Raw genomic sequence first — 20876 nt, 5'->3', positions numbered from 1 at the left:
CATATCATTTGAAATATTTTAGAAAAATCTCTTTATTTAAAGAAAGAAGTTAAATTCCCTTTAATAAATTCATATAAGGTTTGAAATGGTCATTTCATTTCCGGAGCAAAAACACACCCAAGATTTCTATTAGGTAGAGTTCCACTTAATTTTGGTCCCAATGTCATGTCCTTTTTGCCCTTATAAGTTTTCATAAAAAGGAGTTCCAACTATATATCATTTCTAAAAAATGCCATGATCTACACAAGTCTTTTAAAGTTTGGTAAATGCCTTTTCAAATTTTTATGAAGGTTAACCATATCCTATTTAAATCCTTCCCTTAAACTAAAGTCCAAAAGAAATTCCTTTTAGTTATTTCACTTTGGGGTGGGCTTGAGCCCAAAACGTTTTTCCTTTAGAAAATCATTTGAGTCATATTGAACCATTTGAAATTCATTTCAACACTTTTAGTTATTTCACATTTCAACATTTAAGTTCAAATCTATTATTATAGCCATACCAGTGATCACAATGTGGAAAATATGGAACTGGAGGAGCACTGTGGTGCATGGAGGGAAGATGTCTATCAATAAGGTAATATATGAAATAAATTTGATTACCCATCAGATGTGTAGAATTAGAAATCCCAGAATGCAAGTACCAAAGTCTCTTCCTAAAATAATGCAGATGATTGAAACATACAGACCAAACATAGTGAGCAAGATAGTGAGATGGAATCTGCCTATGTTAGGGTGGTTTAAGTGTAGCTTAGATAGTGCTTCTAGAGGCAATCCAGGGCCAAGCTCAGTGGCATTTTGTATTAGGAACTCTGTGGAGATCTAGTGCATGCTGCAGCTAGAAGAATATCAGATGGATCAAACTTAGTTGCTGTAGCAATGGCTTCGCAGGAGGGGATTAGATACTGCCTAGCAAACAGTCTATTGCTAGTAATTTTGGAGACTGATTCAATGACACTGAAAATGATCTTGACAGGATAATGGGAAGTTCCATGGAGTATTTCTTTGATCATAAAAGATATTACAAGGTTGAAGAAGGATAAGGAAGTGAGAGTGGAACATGTACTGAGGGAAGGAAATGGATTGGCAGATTTTTTGACTAACTTTGTTTTTGATTTTGCAGGTGATCATCAATTCAATAGTTACCAATCCCTTCTAAGGAAAGCAAGACAGATTTTGAATACTGAAAAAGCACAGATGCCATACATCAGAATCAGGAAAGCCAAAGATCATCAGATTCCAGGACATTAACACATGAAATAAGGATACTGCAAAACTTTCAAAACTGCAGGAATCAGGCCTAGAACATAACTATAAGATTGAATAGAAAGACTTTTGGACAGGTTACAACAGTGGTATTAGTGTGATTACATGCTCATTCTGTTGTCACATATCCAAAGGATCTTTTTATACAATCATACTTGAAGGAAAAGGTCAACATTACATAGATCGGATCAAACTCGAAATGTACCGAACATGAGAAATTTTACGAAGAATTCTATTCCATCCTTAAGCCCGAATTTTAATTCAATGGACTGTGGATCCATAGCACCTAGTGAGAGCTTGAGGTGTCAACATGGTATCAAGTCAAGGCCAAAGGATTTGCAATAGACAAGCTTTTAGATTTCTTTTAGTTTGGCTTCATGTATTTTTATTTCTCTTAGTTTCTGCATTTTTAGCATTTTGTACAAAACTTTAATTTTTAATAAAGCACCATCAGGCAATCTGCTTGGTAATTTTCTGAATGAAAAAAAAAATCAGATTTGAACTTTGTAAAATTCTCAAGTTTTGGGAAAAAGATAAAAAGTTGAACTTTCCCCTTTAAATGTGACACTGTTCCAGTTTAAACTTTTTCCTACATTTGAGACAAGCTAATTTCTTCAAAGAACCATGTATTAAGTTTTTTAGTTTTCTGCCTTGTAAAGGAAAGATAATTTTTTTTTTGTCATGTTTTTGAAGGAATATTATCATTATCTTTTGTTGGGTCCAAGTTGTAAATGACTCAGGTTCCTATCGATTCTAAACGATATACGCATCGATTGCCTAATTCAACTAAGTCATAACCATACGGGTTCCAATATTTTTCACAAGCATTCATCACATCAACATTCATAAAGTATAAAAAAAGAAAAAAAAATGGAAGGTCATGGTGGGCCCTCTAGGCCCACGCCGGCAACCATTTTCACCTATGGTTAGGCCTTCAAAATCTGGCTTGGACTCAATGAAAGAAAAGGGATGTTGGGCCTATGGCCCAACAAGCTGTGGATATGTCGGCTCGGCCCAAATGGCCCACGTCGTGTGGGTTCCATGCAAGAAGGAGAGGGGAAAAAGAAAAATGCGGTTAGAGAGCATCTACACTTAGCAATATTTAAACAAGAATTCTTAATATAAAGAATATACCATTCAAATTCAATTGTAGACACTCAAACATATATCAGTGATATATATATATATACATATATATAAGACGTATACAGCCAATGTGGGCCAAACAGATACCCAACAGATTTAGCAAACATGAGGAATTGCAAATAAAAACCTAAACAGTTAAATAAACATATTGAAGGCCCAAACGTGTCATTGTATGCAAGTAAAGCAAGACAAGGCCCAAAACATCTTATAGGGAAAAACAATAAGCTCAAATCTCAGTTAACCACCCAAACTAAATCAACAGACAACACATGGGGTATACCACTAGAATTCACGATGTACACTCAGCGTATACGGATGTATACACGAGATATATATCTTGTATACTTAACCTATCATATCCTCGTAGTACCAGACATGAGTAAGAGGAGAGAAGGAGGGAAATCTCAAATAAACTTCAACAACCAACATCAGATATACACACAATATACATGAATACATGGGTTAAACATTGTTTGAACCAGACAAGATGAGCATTTACGAGCATTTACAAGCATTTAAGTACTCTGGTAGATTGAAGTCAATTACTCCATTCAAAAGCATATCAATATTACAAGTATTCCAAACAATCTTGAACCAACTAAGTATATTTGAACAACGAAGGCACATGTTTGAAATGAGTTGTTCACCATTTTGGTTAAAAACAGATAAGGTATGTGTCACGACCCTAATTACCGATCGTGCGGGCACCTACCTTATTATTTAGTAGTAGGCGAACCCTTACCCGTTAACCCATTAATCATTAGCCAATTACAACTTCTTTAATCATTTATTAATAGTCAATAGATAAGTGAATGAATGAATAAATAAAACAAGTCAAAAATTAATAGATAATATGCGGAAGTCTTAACTATTACACCCCCAAGATCTGAAAGTCATCGTACAAGGACTCTAACCAACATTGTCTAAAGAATGAAGTATATCGCAAATATAATAACAATAATGTCTGGAATAAAAATCGACATCTGGAAAGAGAGGTCTTCAGGTGTTATGGAATGGATAGAAGCTCACCCTCGGATCAGATCGAGCAAACTAACTTCAAGCTAGAGATGTAATCTGAATGAAATCTCTGGAACACAATCTGCACTCAAAAGGGTGCAGCAAGGTAGTATCAGTACAAACACTATGTACCGGTAAGGATCATAGGCCGACTAAGATTAGTTCACGCATATAAGTATAAATCAACAAGATAAACAGCTAGGCACTTAATACTCAAATCCAAGTCACAGAATATCCCATAACAGAGTCACAACCTAAGATGAAGTTTCTAAACCACAAGTCTGTCTAGTCTCAATAATCTCACCTGGTAAGGACAAGTCCAAGTTCCATCCCTAGGTAGAGTCACTAATCCATAATTTAACTCAGTCAACGATCATATCAATACCACAACGGCCGTTTCAACAAACACACCAAAATCGAAACTAAACGAGCCATATAATAATGCAGAATAAAATGTAATGATGTGCAATGCAATGCACAGTACGCGCAAACACACGCACACACACATGCGATGTCATAGCTCGGTGGTCATGACCTGCGAGGGACCGTGGTGTCCGTGTACCCTCGTTCGGATCCCGGCCCTCGGACTGAGTCATAAATCCTCCGCCCCGAAAAGAACCTCGGTCGCGAATATCAATATACCTCTCGTCTCTAGGAAGCCGACCTCGAACCACGAGCCCATAAGCCCTTTGTCACACCGTCACGACCCGAGGGGCCATGACGGTACCGGAGGCGACTACCGAGCACCACTCATTATACTGCTATCACGCCCAACCTGTACGCATATAATTTCCAAGATAGTGCTTACCACGATTTGATCACAAAACGTTCCGTAAAACATGTACATACATATGTATTCATAAGCCCTCACGGCAGCAAAAGAATAATATACAAAATATACATCGAGGGTGACATAACATCTGCTACCCACATACGAGTATCCACGAGCCTCTAACTGAAGTACTGAAGTCATGAAGACGGGACAGGACCCCGCCATGTCCAAGTTTGTACACAAAAGAATATATCAAAAACTGCACCTCCGGTCACGTGTGCTCCCGTGCAAGCCGATTTGGCTCTAGGAAAGGCCGGTCGTCTCCCCGTGGGCATGAACACGCGCGGCCGAAAGAAAGAGGACGTCAGTACGAGTAATGTACTGAGTATGTAAGGCATGCATTATAACATAATACGGAAACAAGAGAAAAAAAAGTAAGAAGATAACCGGTGACTACTTGCCTCTCAAGGCGAAGTCATGCATGCAAGCTTATAAAGTAAATATCATCATATCAAATATTGCTGCGGAACGTGCTGCCCGATCCATATATCATCATATATCAACATATTGCTGCGGAACGAACGGCCCGATCCATTACCCATATATCCCGTGTCCGGGCATCCCGCGTCCGGGATGATATCATGAGATACCAGCTGATCAGGTGGCTATGCATCTATAGCGCCTCACCTTTCCCCATGTCCCCTATATACATATACATATCATATATACATATAGTTTACGTAGCATGCATGAGAGCCCAAATAAAAGTGTGCTTTATCGGAGTGACGTAAGGTCGTGAACCTCCGATTACATTATTGCCTCATCGTCATCGCTATGTCTCACCTTGAAGGAACTAACATCATGAGGTGAGACCACAACGAAGAATAGCATCAGTGAAATCATAAACGTAGAAATATCGACTTCATGAACACATCGTTATCATCGTCAACGCAATGGAACATGTCTCGCAAGAAACTCTCGAAGATCTTTAACTTCCATTCTTAGGGATATAAGAAGGTCACGGGAGTATAGGAAAGAATTACACAACAAGAGTCATGCCTTTGAAAGAAGGGGACTAACCTTACATACCTTTGTATCTCCTTAATGATATCGACTACATGTTCTCCTTCCAAATTCACAATCCTACATACACAAAGGGTTCGTACGAAGATTAGACCATCCGAAGTATACTTAAGCTTAAACTAAAGCGAATAAGGCTAATGAAAATTGGGCAGCATTTCGTTTGTTTCAACAACTTTCCCTCAAATAATAAAACAGCTCCTAAACATCATAGCAACGCCCATAATATCATAACGCATAAATTCCCTTGGCTAGATGTTATTCAATTTCCAAATTCACTCCCAAGATCCTCCATAACCACAACTATAATGCAACATCATGCTTATCATTCACATAATACTTCCTCAACATCATTAGTACCATTCATGACAAGATTATACTCATATTATACCATGAATCATAACTCAACTACCTTTCAAACCAACATACCATTATTTGCATACTTAAGCTCATATTCCATACTTGTTTCTAATTCAAGTTCTTCAACTACTCAACACCATCATTAACATGAAATAATCGTAAAACTCACCTTTGATTAGGTAGAGATGGTCTTTGGATGAGAATACTCCACTTGAGAAGAACTCCACTTCAATACCAAAGAGATTCCCAACTTTTATCAACCCTTAGGAAGCATTCACACCCTTGATTCTACCAACTTCTGATGTTTGATCCTTAATTTCTCTCTTGAATATGTGTTAGAGTGATATGGAGAAGTTTCAAGAGGTTTTAGAGAGGTTGGAGAAGTGAGAAGTGAGAAAAAAAAAAGAGGAAACCGTGCCTATATAAAAATTGAACTCGGACCCGACCCGAAATATACGGTCCACTATACGGACCGTACAATTTATACGGTCCGTATATTGGACCGTATGTTTCTCCGAAAATTACCTTCACCGGAAGGGTTCTACGATCGAGTATACGGGCCGTATAAAATATACGGTCCGTATATATGACCGTATAATCCCCAATTTTTTCGAATTCGTTCTCGTCACTTCGTTTGGTCTCGAATCCTTGGGGAACCTTCTTGGTACTTGTGTAACACTTCCTTAACGATCTAACGGACATTATAACTCATCCTCGAGACCTTACTAAATATTCATTAGTTCAACACCCATGAAATCCTCCCCAAACACAACAAGAAATATGGCCTCACACGACCCAGAAGTAATAAAGTAAAACATTTCATACCTGGGAGCACTGATGTTTCATCTTGAGTCTCCTCTGGGGGTGGACATAGATGCGGATATTTAAACTTCATAACTTCTTACCTTCCCAAGTCATCTCCTCTGTTATCATTCCTCTACAAAACTTTAACTGAGGCTACCTCTTTGTTTCTAAGCTTCCGCACTTGTCTATCTAGTATGGCAACAGGCACTTCTTCATAAGCCAATTTTTCAGTGACTTGAATGTCGTTTGCGGGTACTATTTTTGTCGGATCTCCAACACATTTACGAAGCATCGATACATGAAAGACTGGATGGACTGAGTTAAGCTCTGGGGCTAAGTCCAACTCATAAGCTACTTGGCCCACCCGGCGTACGATCTTGTAGGGCCCAACGTATCGAGGACTGAGCTTACCTTTCTTACCAAATATCATTATCCCCTTCATTGGCGATACTTTCAAAAATACCCAGTCATTGACTTGAAATTCCAAATTCCTACGGCGATTGTCCGCATAAGACTTTTGGCGGCTTTGAGCTGTCACCAACTGGTCTCGGATAAGCTTAATCTTCTCAATCGCTTGTTGGATCAATTCTGGGCCTATTAATTATGTTTCCCCCACTTTAAACCATCCGAGAGGCGACCTACATTTCCTCTCATATAAGGCTTCATAAGGGGCCATCTGAATACTGGCATGATAACTATTATTATATGCAAATTCAATAAGTGGCAGATGATCCTCCCAATTACCACCAAAGTCCAATGCACAAGCCCGCAACATGTCTTCTAAGGTTTGAATAGTGCGTTCGGCCTTGTCCATCGGTCTGCGGTGGAACGCAGTGCTAAATTTCACTTGAGTGCCCAATCCTTCTTAAAAGGATTTCCAGAATTTAGCTGTGAATTGTGCTCCTCTGTCAGTAATAATAGATATAGGAATGCCATGAAGCCGCACTATTGATATAGGAATGCCATAAAGCCGCACTATCTCTTTGAGATACAATTTAGCATAGTCCTCTGCTGAATATGTAGATCTGACCGGTAGAAAATGTCTTTGATTTCGTGAGCACCGTCAACAATCACCCAAATGGAGTCGTATTTATGCCGAGAACGAGGTAATCCAACAATAAAATCCATATTGATCGCCTCCCATTTCCAGGTTGGAATTTTCATTCCTTGCAAGAGCCATGTTGGTTTCTGGTGCTCAATTTTTACCTGTTGACAGTTTGGACATTGAGTCACAAACTCGGCTATATCTCTCTTCATTCCTTCCCACCAATACATTAGTTTGAGATCATGGTACATCTTTGTCGCTCCCGGATGAACGGAATAACGGGAGCAATGAGCTTCTTCCAAAATCTGACGACGCAGTCCCGCAACATCCGTAACACATAACCGGTTTCGGTACGGGAGAATCCCATCTGCAGAGATCTCAAGTGGTGACTCCTCTTTTTGGGAACGTGCATCTCTATAATACCTCAATTTTGGATCCTCGTATTGACGCCTTTTTACTTCTGTGTCTAGGGACGAAGCAGCTGGGTTAAGCACATTAACTCTTATGTTGCCCGAATCCATTAAGTGAATTCCTAGGCTAGCTAGTTGGTGGAGCTCACGAGCTAACTCCTTCCTTTCTGATGGAACATCACCTCGACTACCCATGGACTTACGGTTGAGAGCATCAGCCACCACATTTGCTTGACCAGGATGGTATAAAATATTTACGTCATAGTCCTTCAATAGCTCTAACCATCACCTCTGACGTAGATTCAATTCTTTTTTCTTGAAAATATATTGAAGACTTTTGTGATCTGTGTAGATGTCCACATGGACACCGTACAAATAGTGCCTCCATATCTTTAAAGCGTGAATGACCGCAGCTAATTCAAAGTCGTGGGTCGGATAATTCTTCTTATGTTTTCGCAGCTGCCTAGAAGCATAGGCAATGACCTTGCCGTGCTGCATCAATACACAGCCTAACTCGACTCCAGAGGCATCACAATACACCACATAATCTTCTGATCCTTCTGGAAGTATCAGGACTGGGGATGAAGTCAACCTGTCTTTCAGCTCCTGAAAGCTCGGCTCACAAGCATCTGTCTACTGAAATTTAGCAGCTTTTTATGTTAGCTTCGTCAATGGTGCTGAAATAGAGGAAAACCCTTCCACAAATCTCCTGTAATACCCTGCCAATCCCAGAAAGCTACGGACTTCTGTAGGCGTTGTAATCCTTGGCCAAGTCTTTACACTCGATCTTTTGGGTGTCAACCCGAATACCATCGGCTGAGATGATGTGGCCCAGAAAAGTTACAGAGTTCAACCAAAATTCACATTTTGAAAATTTGGCATATAATTTGCGAGCTCGAAGAATTCCAAGGATCGTACGCAAATGTTCCGCATGCTCTCCCTCTGATTTAGAGTATACCAGGATATCATCGATGAATACAATTATAAATAAATCCAGGAATGACCTGAACACATCATTCATCAGGTTCATGAACACTGTTGGAGCGTTGGTCAACCCAAACGACATTACCCAAAATTCATAATGACCATATCTAGTTCTAAAAGCTGTCTTCGAAATATCTTCTTCTTTGACTCTCACTTGATGGTATCCTGACCTCAGATCTATCTTGAAAAACCACTTAGCTCCTTGCAATTGATTGAATAAATCATCAATCCTCGAAAGTGAATATTTATTCTTTATTATCACCTTGTTCAGCTGCCTATAATCGATACACATCCTCAGGGATCCATCTTTCTTCCTTACGAATAAGACAGGTGTTCCCCATGGCGATGAACTGGGCCTAATAAATCGCTTCTCGAGTAAATCTTTCAACTGTGCTTTTAATTCTTTCAATTCTGCAGGAGCCATTCTGTAAGGAGGGATAGATATTGGCTCCGTATCCGACAATACATCGATAGTGAAATCTCCCGTTCTGGTGGAAGGCCTAGAAGTTCGTCTGGAAATACATCTGGAAACTCGTTTACCACCGGAACAGATTGAAGAGTCGACGGTTTCGCTTCCGTGTCATGAACTCAAACTAAATGATAAATATAGCGCTTGGCAATCATCTTTCTTGCCTTGAGGTTGGTAATAAACCTGCCTCTTGGAGATGCAATGTTACCCTTCTACTCTAAAATTGGTTCTCCCGAAAATTGGAACTGGACCACTTTGGCCCTACAATCTACATTTGCATAACAGGAAGCTAACCAGTCCATGCCCATAATGACGTCGAAATCCAAAGATTTCCAATTCAATCAAATCAGCCTACAGTGTGCCGGCCACACACTACAATTACATACGTCTCTATACACTTGTCTAAGCACATCGGATCACCAACTCGGAGTGGACATTTCAAAAAGGTTTGATTGGCTTGGGTTTTATCCCGATATGACCAGTGATGTAAGGAGTAATATATGACAAGGTAGAGCCTGGATCAATTAATGCATAAACATCATAAGAAGATATTGTCAATATACCTGTTACAACGTCGGGAGAGGTCTCCAAATCCTGTCGTCTTGCCAGTGCATAGATACGGTTCTGGGGACCGCTCGAACTAGAGGCTCCTCTCTCGCTCTCGCCACGACACGGCCGAAACCCGGGAAGCTCGCTCGACGGGCGCACGGACGACGAAGAACCTGCTACTGAACCTGTAGGCTGGGCCTCCTCTCGGCCGCTCCTCAATGGACAATCGCGCATCATGTGGCCATCCCGACCACAGGCATAACAAGCATCCGAGCCTCGGCGACACTGACCCGAATGTAACTTGCCGCATTGACTGCATCGTGGTACCGGCGGTCTCCTCCGGCTAGAATCACCATGATACTGGGAACCTGAAGCTCCCGAACCCTGACTCAGCCCAGAATAAATAGGGCGATCAAACTTTCAGCCCGCAAATCGAGGAGGTGCACTAGATGCGGGGCCGGCTCGAATATCTGAATATTGTCGCCCTCGGCCTCCCTCTCGTACCACGCGCTAGCACCCGCTGATCTAGCCCTTTTACCGTGTCCCTTATCCATATCTCGCTCTCCCCTATGCAGTTATTGTTGCTCCTCCAAGTTCTAGGCATGCGCTTGAATACGCGAGATGTCCATCCCTTCTAGTAGCGAAGCTGTCAAATAGTCTTTAAATAAGTGTGGCCCTAAGCCCCTCACAAATCGATGTACCCGGTCTCCCATGTCTGCTACCATGGCCGGAGCATATCTAGCCAATGAATTAAACCGGAGACTATATTCCCAGACACTCATATTCCCTTGCTTAAGATTCAGGAATCTCGGCGCGCGAGCCCGACGAACCTCGTGTGTAAATAATGCCGAATAAAGGCATCCACAAACTTTGCCATTTTAGGGAGGTGCATTTTCCCTCTGAAGAAATCCAATTGTTATACCATAAAACATCTACGTCCCGGAGTCTATACGAAGCCAACTCCACGGACTCGGTATCAGAAGCACGAATAATTCTCAACGTCCTCAATACCTCATCAATAAAACCCTGCGGGTCTTTATCCGGTTTCGATCCGAAAAATTCTAGAGGATTTAAGCTCATGAAATCACGGGCTCGGGCACTAGTCGCCCTATCACTTGGACCTGCACTCTGCCGCTGAGCCTGTGCGACAACTAACTGAGTTAGCAACTGAACGGCATCTCGTAAGTCCTGATTTGGAGCAATAGGGAGAGGAGCTGGAGCCCTCTCATGCTCCTCTGCTGCTGGAGGGATAGGAGTGGGAGTGGCATGCGAGGGAGTAGCACTCTGAGCCTCGCTATGTCCCAACTCACCGGAGGTTCTCGGGCCGGTGCCTTCCGGCGCGTTTAATATTGTGCGGATTTGTTTCTTTCTGGCCGGCATCGCTAAAATCATAACGCATAATTAGAATAAAGGAAATCTTACATTATGGCTCTATCGCACGATCTATGAAAAGAAATACGGTCATTATTCCTAAATGCCTCCTGCAGCCTCTTGTTTATAAGTGTGGCGCGCTTCACACCCATAAACAAGACTCTACTGGACACGGCTCGTAGACACACCCTAGGATGAAACTGCTCTGATACCACTTTTGTCACGACCCGACTAGGGGGCCATGACGGGTACCCGGAGCTGACTACCGAGCACCACTCATTATACTGCTATCACACCCAACCTGTATGCATATAATCTCCAGGATAGTGCTTACCATGATTTGATCACAAAACGTTACGTAAAACATGTACATACATATGTATTCATAAGCCCTCACAGTAGCAAAAGAATAATATACAAAATATACATCGAGGGTCACATAACATCTGCTACCCACATACGAGTATCCACGAGCCTCTAACTGAAGTACTTAAGTCATGAAGATGGGACAGGACCCCGCCATGTCCAAGTATGTACACAAAAGAATATATCAGAACTGCACCTCCGGTCTATGGAAGTGCTCCTGTGCAAGCTGATCTGGCTCCTAGGAAGCTGGGTCATCTCTCTGTCTACCTGTGGGCATGAACACAGCGTCAGAAAGAAGAGGACGTCAGTACGAGTAATGTACTGAGTATGTAAGGCATGCATTATAACATAGTACGAAAATAAGAGAAAAAAAAAGTAAGAAGATAACCGGTGACTACTTGCCTCTCAAGGCGGAGTCATGCATGCAAGCTTATAAAGTAAATATCATCATATCAAATATTGCTGCAGAACGTGCAGCCCGATCCATATATCATCATATATCAATATATTGCCGCGGAACGAACCGCCCGATCCATTACCCATATATCCCGCGTCCGGGCATCCCGCGTCCCGGATAATATCATGAGATACCAGCTGATCAGGTGGCTATGCGTCTATAGCGCCTCACCTTTCCCCATGTCCCCTATATGCATATACATATCATATACACATATAGTTTACGTAGCATGCATGAGAGCCCACATAAAAGTGTGCTTTATCGGAGTGACGTAAGGTCGTGAACCTCCGATTACATTATAGCCTCATCATCATCGCTATGTCTCACCTTGAAGGAACTAACATCATGAGGTGAGACCACAATGAAGAATAGCATCAATGAAATCATAAACGTAGACATATCGACTTCATGAACACATCGTTATCATCGTCACTACAATGGAACATGTCTCATAAGAAACTCTCGAAGATCTTTAACTTCCATTCTTAGGGATATAAGAAGGTCACGGGAGTATAGGAAAGAATTACACAACAAGAGTCATGCCTTTGAAAGAAGGGGACTAGCCTTACATACCTTTGTATCTCCTTAACGATATCGACTACGTGCTCTCCTTCAAAATTCACAATCCTACATACACAAAGGGTTCGTACAAAGATTAGACCATCCGAAGTATACTTAAGCTTAAACTAAAGCGAATAAGGCTAACGAAAATTGGGCAGCATTTTGTTTGTTTCAACAACTTTCCCTCAAATAATAAAACAGCTCCTAAACATCATAGCAACGCCCATAATATCATAACGCATAAATTCCCTTGGCTAGATGTTTTTCAATTTCCAAATTCACTCCCAAGATCCTCCATAACCACAACTATAATACAACATCATGCTTATCATTCACATAATTCCTCAACATCATTAGTACCATTCATGACAAGATTATACTCATATTATACCATGAATCATAACTCAACTATCTTTCAAACCAACATACCATTATTTGCATACTTAAGCTCATATTCCGTACTTGTTTCTAATTCAAGTTCTTCAACTACTCAATACCATCATTAACATGAAATAATCATAAAATTCACCTTTGATTAGGTAGAGATGGTCTTTGGATAAGAATACTCTACTTGAGAAGAACTCCACTTCAATACCAAAGAGATTCCCAACTTCTATCAACCCTTAGGAAGCATTCACACCCTTGATTCTACCAACTTTTGATGTTTGATCTTTAATTTCTCTCTTGAATATGTGTTAGAGTGATATGGAGAAGTTTCTTGAGGTTTTAGAGAGGTTGGAGAAGTGAGAAGTGAGAAAAAGAAGAGGAAACCGTGCCTATATAAAAATTGAACTCGGACCCGACCCGAAATATACGGTCCACTATACGGACCGTACAATTTATACGGTCCGTATATTGGGCCGTATGTTTCCTCCAGAAAATCACCCTTCACTGGAAGGGTTCTACGGTCAGGTATACGGGCCGTATAAAATATACGGTCCGTATATATGATCGTATAATCCCCAATTTTTCCGAATTCGTTCTTGTCACTTCGTTTGGTCTCGAACCTTGGGGAACCTTCTTGGCACTTGTGTAACACTTCCTTAACGATCTAACGGACATTATAACTCGTCCTCGAGACCTTACTAAATATTCATTAGTTCAACACCCATGAAATCCTCCCCAAACACAACTTATACTCCGCTTCCATGACGAACCTAGTTTCACCAAGTCCTATGACTTAAAAATCTTATCGTATATACATGAAGGCTGCCAATCACCCTCTTGTAGCCGGGAAGGTCTCGTTTCTGACTTAACCGACGTTAGTCTATTCACGACGCAACGACATGAAATATTCGAGGTGTAACAGCCACATCCTCATCCCCGGTCAAATGTGCCTTTTCATATATATAGTAACACAGTCACATCACTCTCAATGATCAATTCATCAAGTACCATGTATCAAATAGTACCACAAGTTCAACAAGAAGATTATATTAACTTTTTGACTAATTTCACATCACAATGTATTCGAGTTCATTAGTATGTATGAGCTATGAACAATTAGCAATATCAATGTCAAACACAAGGCATCATGCCACAAGTCTTCCAAACCATTTCCATCATGCATGAGTGTATGAATGTATAAATGAGTGTAAACATGGTAAACCAACGCAAACCAATAAAGCAACAGTGAAGGTACATGTCACAAAGCCACAAGTCATATCAAGACTTGGATCAACTCAACCATGAAATGAATCATACTAACCGTCTCAGCCTACATAAGGGTCCATGTGCCTCTTTACTCCCTAATATAGCAAGTACGCCTCACAACTCAGTCTTGTATCACCAAGAAGCTGCACTCTTCTATATATTATCATCAACAGTAAATCATACATCAAGTGTTCATCTACGTACTATCATAAGTTTATATCACAATTCATGCCTAAACTCATTATCCTTCCTTTCTCTGATAATATATGTCACAATAAGAGAGAACTGAGTACAACACGACAATTTAAGCAATGAGTCCAATCACACTAACAGGGCAACAAGCCACCATCAACAACAATCAACCTAATAGAAATCCATCCCGAACCATAGCATGAATACAACTACACCTCATATTTCAGTACATAAAGTAATGGCGATGAGCCCACAAAATCAGAGTCATACCAGCCTAGCAAGTATCCAACCAAAACACTATGTCCGAAGACCTAATCATGCTTTCTCCCATCAATTCTACACAATACATACGTTTCGCTAATCAAAGTCTAACTAAAGTAAGCCATAACCTACCTCGAATGCAAAACAGGAGCCACGAACTACTCCACACGAGCCTTCTATTTTTGAAGCGCCTGATAACGATCAAGGTCTAACAATATGTTGCTAAGTATGCAACAAACCAAGTATTTGAACAAGAACAACAATTTTGGGAAGAAGACCCACTTACTTCTACCCTCTTCAATGGATGAAACCATCCTTTAATGGTGAATTTATCATAACTTCTATCTCTACACTCATTAACCTTAAATCCATGGGTTTCTAATCAATTTACCCTTTCAAACAGATTTTAGGACAAAATTTCCATTTTTATTAGAACCCTAAGTCTCAACATGCAATTTCAACCATAAAAAATAAAATTCCCTTCCTAGAAAGTGATAATCTATACTCCTAGATGATTAATCAACAACAAAATCAACAACCCACCAATTATTTAAAGGTTTACTAATTCTAGGGTTCTAGGATTTTCACCCACCATTGATGGACCTTAAAATATTCATGGAACTTGAAGAATAAGGGAAAAGGAACAAATAAAGATGGGGATTTACCCTCCAAGATGATTTCACCAAAGAATGGAATGAATTTTGCCTCTTTCTCTCTTGAAAACTAACTTTGGGGTCTTGGGAATAATGGTTCGGAGTAAAAATATAAAAATAGGGCATTCTGCCCCCGTCGGTAGCTATAGCGGTCACCATGGTCGCTGCAGCGGTCCCACTATAGCGGCCCTTTGGTCGCTGCCAGCGGCCAGCTGGAACTAGCATACTAAAACGGGCATAACTCCCTCATATGGAGGCCAAATGCGACGATTCTTTTTCCTATTGCTTCATAATTTCGATACGGATCTAATGGTTCAAACCTCACCCAAAAAAAAAGGTCGGATGATCAATTTGGAGCAGTTTCTATCAACAAACCTCCGGCTAAAACGTCGAACACGAGCGCGACAAAATCCAAACCCATCTGAAACTCTTTGGAACCTCACCAAAAGTTGTGGACAAGTTAAAAATCATCATATTAATATGTTGGAACTTCTAACACATTGACACAGGGTCATCCTAACCCTGCGTTGACCGACGTCAACTCTAACTCATCAACTTAACTAGTTTCTCCATCAATGACTCAATTTACACTCGAACCTTGCGGAAACCAACCCAAATGACTTCATTAAGTCATAGATCTTACTAACGGGACTTGGGGAAGGGTCAACAAGGTTAAATGGGTCAAAACACTATAACGACTAAACAGGTCGTTACATCAGATACCAATTTACGCATCGTTCGTCCTCGAACGAAGAAGAGGAGTGCGATGGTTGACGTTAACCCAAGGACATACCCACACGGATGCCTCCGTGGCACTAAGTGCGCCCGAACCTCTATCCGTTCTTCTTATCAGCCAAAACTCTTTCTAACTTTTGCTCAAAGACCTAATTTCCATATTTAAATACGTACTCGAACCTACCACAGGAATTGCTACAACACATAGGTGTCATCTAATATATCGTAGTCTGATCCTACTAATCCCAATTTATACTTCTAACGATTACAACTTCTCTAGACCCTTATGATCACCAACGCAAACAAAAAATCTTTCTTAGATCAGTAAACTAAGATTTCATATCTGGACACGCTTTGTTTAATACTACTTTGTCAACCTTTTGCCCATCAACCATTCAAGCCAAGTAACAGTTTATCACAGACTTAACCGAACCTCTCTGTTTCTATCACTTACTTAATACCACAAAAGGGCCACGTGAAACCCAACAACCTTATCTATTCCACCAACTCATTTACACTTTTTTATCGAGACTAATTTGTTAGGACACTCTTCATAACATCTCTTCTTATCGGAATAGTTTAACATCCCTAACTTCTCACATTATGACAAATTTACTATTTATCAAGAAGTCACAACAATATGTCAACTCTTAGACAAATCTCAACGACCATCAATTTATTACTTATTCCTCATATCTATCTCAACAAACCAAGACTCGGACACCTGCTTCACTAAGTTCATACTTAACCCCTTTCGGACTTAGACATCTATTTTAACTAAGATCACCATTACTTTAATACGACGGAATTTAACTCAGAGATCTCAAAATAAACGTTACCTTAGCAATATGTCACACAACTCGGGAACACCAACCAACAAACTTATAAGCAAGCTCAATAACCACATAGGTAAATACAAAAATATAGCACAATAAATAATATCATCTCTCACCAGCCAAAAGTGACACAATAACAACTAGAGTCTTCATTTCTGTTATCCAACCAATGTCCCCTATAGCCTATGACATACTAGAACTTACCAATTCATACATAACCTTCGAGTCAACTTCACATTGTACAACCTCAACATAACTCTCAAATTATTAGCTCTTGTTTCAAACGATCCCGCTTTTTATCCTTAATCTTAGTCTAGATTAGAGATTCAAGCTTATGGTTTACTACTTCATGAAATCCCATCTTACTAATGGCAAGACTCACCAATTAAACTAATATTTAAAGCCTATTATTAATCCTCAATGCTAAGGTAGAAACTCATCTTCTCCAACTAGTCCTCATACATTTGCACCAGTAATTCAAGCCTAAGACGATAGATAATCATAAGATAAGGCAAGGGAACTTATCCCCAAAAGAAACAAATTCAAGAACTCTTTAAGTTACCCTAAATTCTCTCTAGTACTCGAGTTAGAGTTAAGAGAATAAATAATTAGGACTAAGTATTTAAAAACCTGAAATCTGCTTTTCGTCGACCGCTACAACGGTCGGTTCACCGCTGCAGTGGTCCCGCTACAGCGGCCAAGAGCCTACTATAGCGGACCATAACGATCCATCCCTCCGCTGTGGCGAGCATGGACCCGCTGCAGCGGTTCCGCTACAGCGGTCCAGTGCCCGCCATAGCGGACACCCCGATTCCCGAATGACCGCGGCGGTGAGAGGCCCGCCGCTACAGCGGTACCATCGCAGTGGTACAACCCCTTCCACAGCGGTACTACTGAGGCAGTGAGTACGTAATTTTTCCTAGTTTTTCACTCTATCATCCAACATTTCATCCGAGGCCTCACAAACATAAACAAACATGCACATAGACCTAAGAATACTATACCAACTCACCCGTGGCCTCGAAATTCTCCAACGGAGTTCTAATTTCCTACGTCACCCCCAAATGGACTCAAAACAACCAAACAATAATCACAAACAAGCCAAGTTTTCAGTTCTTGGACTTCTACATTTGAGTTTCTATTAGCTCATTCTACTCTCGGAGAGGTGTCACCGGCTAAGGTGGTTAGGGCTTTTACAAGGATTGGGACAGTCAAATACTAATTATTACCTTCCTAATAGTGGAGATTACTCTATCTAATGTTCTGCTTCTTTACAAGATTATGCAAACACACTAAACGGGTCTAAATTACAACCCATACAACTAAACTTCAAGTCACAATTGGAAACTGAACTTGGATCATGCCTCTGAATCAGGAAGACGCATTTAGTACCATATTAGGCCATGCCATAACACAAACCGCTCGCATAAGAGTTTAGGAAAGGGGTTTCAACCATTCGTGGAAGAATAAGACAAGAAAGTGTAGATACCAATTGGAATCGTCTAGATACCAATTTGAATGAAGTAGCACGAAAGAATGAAACAAGGGGAAGTTTCCTAAATGTCCCATAGCCTCTCGCAGATAGGTACGGAGCTCTTCGTACCGATCCGCTAGACTCTATTAGACACGTCCTTGTACAACAAGATTCACTAACCTAGGCTCTGATACCAACTGTCACGACCCTAATTACCGATCGTGCGGGCACCTACCTTATTATTTAGTAGTAGGCGAACCCTTACCCATTAATCCATTAATCATTAGCCAATTACAACTTCTTTAATCATTTATTAACAGTCAATAGATAAGTGAATGAATGAATAAATAAAACAAGTCAAAAATTAATAGATAATATGCGGAAGTCTTAACCATTACACCCCCAAGATCTGAAAGTCATCGTACAAGGACTCTAACCAACATTATTTAAAGAATGAAGTATATCTCAAATATAATAACAATAATGTCTAGAATAAAAATAGATATCTGGAAAGAGAGATCTTCAGGTGGCATGGAATGGATAGAAGCTCACCTTCGGATTTGATCGAGCAAACTAGCTTCAAGCTAGAGATGTAATCTGGATGAAATCTCTGAAACACAATCTGCACTCGAAAGGGTGCAGCAAGGTAGTATCAAAGACAAACACTATGTACCGGTAAGCATCATAGGCCAACTAAGATTAGTTCACGCATATAAGTATAAAATCAACAAGATAAACAGATAGGCACTTAATACTCAAATCCAAGTCACAAAATATCCCATAACAGAGTCACAACCTAAGATGAAGCTTCTAAACCACAAGTCTGTCTAGTCTTAATAATCTCACCTGGTAAGCACAAGTCCAAGTTCCATCCCTAGGTAGAGTCACTAATCTATAATTTAACTCAGTCAATGATCATATCAATACCACAACGGCCGTTTCAGCAAACACACCAAAATCAGAACTAAACGAGCCATATAATAATGCAGAATAAAATGTAATGATGTGCAATGCAAAATATGATGATATGCAATGTAATGTAATGCATATATATATATAATAAACACACACAACGTACACACGTGCTCGATGTCATAGCTAAGTAGTCATGACCTGAAGGGGACCCATGGTGTCCATGTACCCTTGTTTCGGATCCACTCCTCAGACCCGAGTCATAAATCCTCCGCCCTGGAAAGAACCTCGATCGTCGCCATTTCAATATACCTCTCGTCTCCGGAACTGACCTCGGACCACGAGCCCATAACTAGGCCACATCCTCATCCCCGGTCAAATGTGCCTTTTCATATGTATAGTAACACTGTGACATCACTCTCAATGATCAATTCATCAAGTACCATGTATCAAATAGTATCACAAGTTCAACAAGAAGATTATATTAACTTCTTCACTAATTTCACATCACAATGTATGTCTCAACGTATTCGAGTTCATTAGTATGTATGGGCTATGAACAATTAGCAATATCAATGTCAAACACAAGGCATCATGCCACAAGTCTTCCAAACCATTTAAATCATGCATGAGTGTATGAATGTATAAATGAGTGTAAATATGGTAAATCAACGCAAACCAATAAAGCAACAGTGAAGGTACAAGTCACAAAGCCACAAGTCATATCAAGACTTGGATCAAATCAACCATGAAATGAATCATACTAACCGTCTCAACCAACATAAGGGTCCACGTCCCTCTTTACTCCCTCATATAGTAAGTACGCCTCACAACTCAGTCTTGTATCACTAAGAAGCTGCACTCTTCTATATATTATCATCAACTGTAAATCATACATCAAGTGTTCATCTACGTACTATCATAAGTTTATATCACAATTCACACCTAAACTCATTATCCTTCCTTTCTCTGATAATATATGTCACAATAAGAAAGAACTGAGTACAACACGACAATTTAAGCAATGATTCTAATCACACTAACAGGGCAACAAGCCACCATCAACAATAATCAACTTAATAGAAATCCATCCCGAATCGCCACAGTATGAATAAATATTGCACCTCATATTTCAGTACATAAAGTAATGGCGACGAGCCCACAAAATCAGAAGTCATACCAACCTAGCAAGTATCCAACCAAAATACCATGTCCGAAGACCTAATCATACTTTCTCCTATCAATTCTACACAATACATATGTTTCTCTAATCAAAGTCTAACTAAAGTAAGCCATAACCTACCTCGAATGCAGAACAGGAGCCACGAACTACTCCACACGAGCCTTCTATTTTTGAAGCGCCTGATAACGATCAAGGTCTAACAATATGTTGCTAAGTATGCAACAAACCAAGTATTTGAACAAGAACAACAATTTTGGGAAGACTCCACTTACTTACCCTCTTCAATGGATGAAACCATCCTTTAATGGTGAATTTATCATAACT

The sequence above is a fragment of the Lycium ferocissimum genome, chromosome 4 (genome assembly GCF_029784015.1).
Source record: "Lycium ferocissimum isolate CSIRO_LF1 chromosome 4, AGI_CSIRO_Lferr_CH_V1, whole genome shotgun sequence".
NCBI lineage: Eukaryota > Viridiplantae > Streptophyta > Magnoliopsida > Solanales > Solanaceae > Lycium > Lycium ferocissimum.
This window is presented reverse-complemented; position numbering follows the sequence as displayed.